We start from the raw sequence: 5,053 nt of genomic DNA on the forward strand, positions 1-5,053 counted from the left end.
CCTTCGGGCGGATGGTTTTCTCTGCGCCGGCTGGCGGTTGTTCTGCTCTGCTGCTGGTTGTTCTCTGCTCGCCTTTGTTCTGAGGTGCTAGATTTTTATGGTCTAAAGTTCATGAATAGGGATGACCAGGAATTCGACTCCTGGCCCAATGGCTGGCCATCCATTTGGCGGGCTTTCGGAAGGGGGTCTGTTTCAGTCCTTTTGGGATTTATGGCCCGCCAGATTCTACCTTTACTGATGATTTTCATTAAGCTGTTATAACTTTTGATACATCCACTTTTATGGTAATCACTGACCAGATTTGGAATCAGGGGTGATTAACAATCAGTTTGATACCAAATATGCCATACCAGCTTCACAGGTACATACCTCATACCATCTGCATTAATTGATTAAACAATTAATTATTGTATCTATGTGACTGATTCATATCAGTATAGGATACAGGGGTTTTGGGTTGCACCTCAACAGATGTTACACTTTGTGCGGATATTACATCAAATATTCATATTACAAACAGCACATCTTATCCATAGATAGGCGTGGCCGTTAGTTTGTGGTAATATCAATATAAGTTGCACATCTGGAAAGAACATAATTTGTTTGGTGTGGCTTATGCCAATTCATCTTCTCCAGAATGGATAAAATACACCTTAATTCAGTTCTTTTAACATAGCATGGTAGAAACAAAGAAACTTGGTGAGGTCCACCAAGATCAGATAAGGACCACAAAGGAATGTTGGAAGAGAAGGGGGGGTTTTTAACACAGAAGACTCTCTAAAAGTTAGGACACATACAAACATAACGTATCTGTATATTGAGACTAGTAGTCGTGAGTAAATCAATATACAGGGTATACAAAAGCCAAACTTAAATGGAATTTCCTTTAGGGTGTTTGTCTGTTGGGTGAGTGAAATGTAAGGCAGAATGTATGGGGAGGGGGTTGTGTGCCAAGTCGAGGGACCCCTGTCCGTGGAGTCCACTCTGCTTGTCTGTAGGTCCCTAAATCTTTGGGCAATAAAAGTTGGAGTGCTAGCCTCCCTGGTTATCTGTGTGTGTGTGTTTGTGTGTGTAACCCCCCTTTGGTGCCTCTCGTACCAGGCTCGGCCTTGTCTCAGGCCACCTGGAATTTAGGCCCTGTGATATGTGCATGTGTGATCCTACACACATCACCAATCAATTTCCACTAATAGATGCACATGTAGTGTAAATTATGGGTCAAACGCAAAACTCATAGCAAGACATTGGATCCTAAAAGAAATCCAAACTGGACGACAAACAAAACGGTTCTTTTGGCACAGTTGGTGCTTAAATGGAAGGAGGTAGTGCAACGAAAGTTTGGCCCAGCTGTTACAAGCACGGACAAAAAAAGCTTAGGAGGCTTGGACAAGGTGTTCAGCAGAGGAATGTGAAAAAAGGTGGTATAATGTTCTATCGACCTCGCGAAAGCAAATCACAGTTTATAAAGCAAGCATGCAAGCTACAGGTTTGTGTCATTACTTATATTGCTCTTATGACTCTCGCTATAATAGATAATGATGATGATAATAATAATTATATTTTTCCATTGACAAAAAACGTAGGATCATTATCAGCTTCAGTTCAACTGTAAGTGCATTTTTAGGTGACGTAGGAGATTGTATCCAGTTCCTAATTAGGTCGGCAACAAAAATAATGCCTTCATGATCAAGCCTGTATCTTTTTATCAACTCGTTATCATCGTAAATCCGCAGTACATCCTTTCTTTGACGGAAAGTGCGCGGTCTCCGTCTGGGTGTGCATAGTGCAGCTGCCATCATTCAACTCCTGACTGGCTTAGGAGTCCTCTCCAGCTCTCTTAAATAATTTAGGAGCTGAGACCAAGTCTTAACACTTAAGAATGTTTATGCATGCCACTTATTCTTAAGTCTGGAAGTAGGAGCAAAATCACGTCACTCTTAGAATTGTGACGCATTTAAGAGTGAAATTTTTATGCATACCGGCCCTGATTTCATTTCAGGACAATTCGTACCAATACTGAAGCAGCAGCACTAGGTGGCAGTAAAGGACAGAATGGGTGGCTGCAGAAGACTATTGGTCTTGTAAACACTGTAACTCACAGTACAGTATTTAGGAACATTGTATATCTGGCCCTATAGAGTTTTGAGACAAATCGCACCAAAGTTGAAGCAGTGCCACTTAGTGGCAACACATGAAAAAAGAGCCACAAATGCTGATCTAGTGAACCTGATTACATTGAGGCAAGTCACACGAAGCTGGGCTTTTAATAAAGATTTTTTGCACAGGTAAGGATAGTGTGGGTAGAGAATGTAAAGACTGGGAGCATGAGAGGAGCAGGGATTACATGGGAAGGGTAACAGGGCTGTCTGGGGAAAATGTTGCTGTCATTCAAGCAGCATTTGGTTGACATGGTTGAGTTTGGTAATAACAATTGTTAAGGGAATAGTCACCACAATTTGTACAGCATTTTTATTTGTTTTTACTAGGACCAGATGTTGGACCAGATCCTGATGAAAACCCTCCAGGTGATTTTATACTCTGTATGATGAACATGCTTCTGCCTCAGTGTGATTCCTACGTCAATCTGCTCTGATTTCTCAGTAACGGCAGATGCCTGATGTTTAATATGCCAGACACCGCCATCTGGGAGTAAGACATGCAGGATGAAAGTGTAGGACCTGCAACAAATTGAAATGTCACATGTACATTTAGTAATACTGATTCTAATGACCTGTAACACTGTATTGCTTTTTTAAAAAAATACATAGTTAGGATTGCGTGTGAATGGTGTGTGTGTGTGTGTGTGTGCCCAGCGATGGGTTGTTGCCCCATCTTGCGTTGTTCCCTGTGCTGAGCTGTAGCCTGCCGCCTCTCGCCACCCACTGATCAATCCGTAGTGGAAAAGATTCCATCTGTGGTTAAGTTCATATGTGTTCAAGCCTGACAGAGAAATACAGCCACAAACTTTATTCTACACCGGTGTCTGTGTCCTGTCGATGGCAGATGTAATAAGAGCATCCATATCCCCCCTCCCCCCCATGTCCTTCTGCGGGATGGGGTGTGGAGGGGCAGGGCTGTGTAGAGTGAGCAGCTCCTCACAGCAGTGGGGGGAGGGGGGCTTCCTGTGCTATTAGCATTTTATGTGTAACACTGTCAGACTGGATGTTCAGGGCCCAGCGGGCAGGGTGCTTAAGGGTGTGGATCTGAGCCCCAGGGGACCTGCTGTTGTACCCCTGAGGGGGGTCTGTAACAGCTGCAGAAAGGGGTCAGACGGAAAGCTGCTCTGGGTCGTGCTGTCGGCTCGGTGATGCGGCTCTACTGGCTGCTTCAGTGAGATTTTACACTGACTGAGGGTCAAGTGTCTGTGTGAAAATGTGTCTGGACACTTACTGATCTCTCTGCTTTCTACAGGTCTACCTTCAAGAGGACACCCGATGCTGTGGTTCTTTGGCGTTGAGTGTATTATGGTTGTCGGAGAGAGTGATCAGCCCCCCCCGGCCGCTGGCCCACAGAGTATGAGACACGCGCTGTTTTACTTGCAAGGGTGCACACCGCAGTGTAGCTACAAGGGTGTGGCACCACGAGAGGGTTTATTTATACTTTAAGGTGATCAGGTTACATTGTGGGTGTGAACAACATTTCGAGTGGGATAGAATGGGATGTGGAAGTGGGAGTGGAAATAGGAACAACAGAACGTACAGCAGAGGTGGGCTCGTCTGCTGCACGTGATAGAAAATTACTGTTAAGCACTTACACATTTGCCATATAAAACAAGTTATACATTCATAAGAATACACATGAGTGATAACATATACATAATCTCAATCCAACAATGGTCATAGTGGTGCTTGTGGTGTTAATCAGAAGACAGAAGACCCAGCTGAGGGATGAAAGCCTGGGTAATCCAACATCATCTGCTGAACTTGATTTTACACTCGCTGAGGATCAAGTGTCTGTGTGAAAATGTGTCTGGGCACTTATTGATCTCTCTACTTTCTGCAGGGACGTCTTCAGGAGGAATCCTGCTTAGTGTGGCTGAGGAGATTGTGGGCACATTGCAGCAAACAGAAGACAGAGGAACCAGAAATAATCACCCATCTGTAAACATGTTTTAAATATTGTAAAAGTCCTGTCAAAAATAAAATGGCATGCAGAAACATCTGTAATCTTACACTTATATAGCACACTGACACGCTTAAAGCGGGGTTACAGGAATATGGTTTATGCTCAGCTAGGAAATCTTATAAAACGTTACTGGGGACCATTCATCACCAAGACAAACTGTACATCGTGTTCTGGAGGCTTTCTGAACATCTCCTATCCAACATTTGAAATCACAGAAGCCTGAAATTATCTCTAAAATATGCAACTAATGCAATCCAGCCTATTCTGCAGTTTTTCACCCAAAATACTCAAATCTATAAGAGCCCAGACCTCAGTGTATTTACCCTTTGGCATTAATGATCAGTGTCTGTGCTGCAGTTGGAATTAAACGCCTGCATGACGGTGTTTCTCATACCAGGAGAAAGCTGAGTGTTTACAGCAGCAGCCTGTGCCCTTCTGATAGCTCTTAATTATACTCAGAGTGAGTAACAGAAAGCCTGACTTACACAAACTCCAGTTTAAAAAACAGATCACCTAATGGATGTAAATATTTCAACCAAAGTATCAGTGATAAGCATAATTTTAGTATTTATTTCTGTTGGGTCTCAGGTTGAAGTTTGCCTGGTAATGAACAAGCAGACTTGGCCAGCAAAATTACCAGCGTCAGTCCTCAGACCTGTGCTGAATGTTTTTATGTGTTGTTTTTCTTTTTATTCTATTAGGTAAATGGTTCCAGTCAATACTTGGCAAACTATAGTTTTGTTAAGGTTAATTCAGTGGCAGTTCTAGATTTTTTTTAATAGTCTATGTTTTGCACCTATTAAAATTTTTATAAATTTTTATTGCTGTCTATGGTTTTTTTTAATGATTATCAACTTACACATGTAACTGGGCTTTAAGCACAAATACAGCCCTAGCTGCTTGCATGCTGAGTCATCTGATTCCTACA

At 42.7% G+C, this 5,053-nt stretch overlaps 1 long non-coding RNA gene across 1 annotated transcript; it reads left to right on the forward strand.

The window, feature by feature from the left end:
- The first annotated feature begins 3,248 nt into the window (after positions 1 to 3,248).
- On the forward strand, positions 3,249 to 4,211 carry LOC140589073 (uncharacterized). The gene is made up of 3 exons (XR_011990268.1): positions 3,249 to 3,330; positions 3,412 to 3,513; positions 4,003 to 4,211. It is a non-coding gene; the product is annotated as an uncharacterized lncRNA (long non-coding RNA).
- The last annotated feature ends 842 nt before the right edge of the window (positions 4,212 to 5,053 follow it).

This window comes from Paramormyrops kingsleyae, chromosome 4 (assembly GCF_048594095.1).
Source record: "Paramormyrops kingsleyae isolate MSU_618 chromosome 4, PKINGS_0.4, whole genome shotgun sequence".
NCBI lineage: Eukaryota > Metazoa > Chordata > Actinopteri > Osteoglossiformes > Mormyridae > Paramormyrops > Paramormyrops kingsleyae.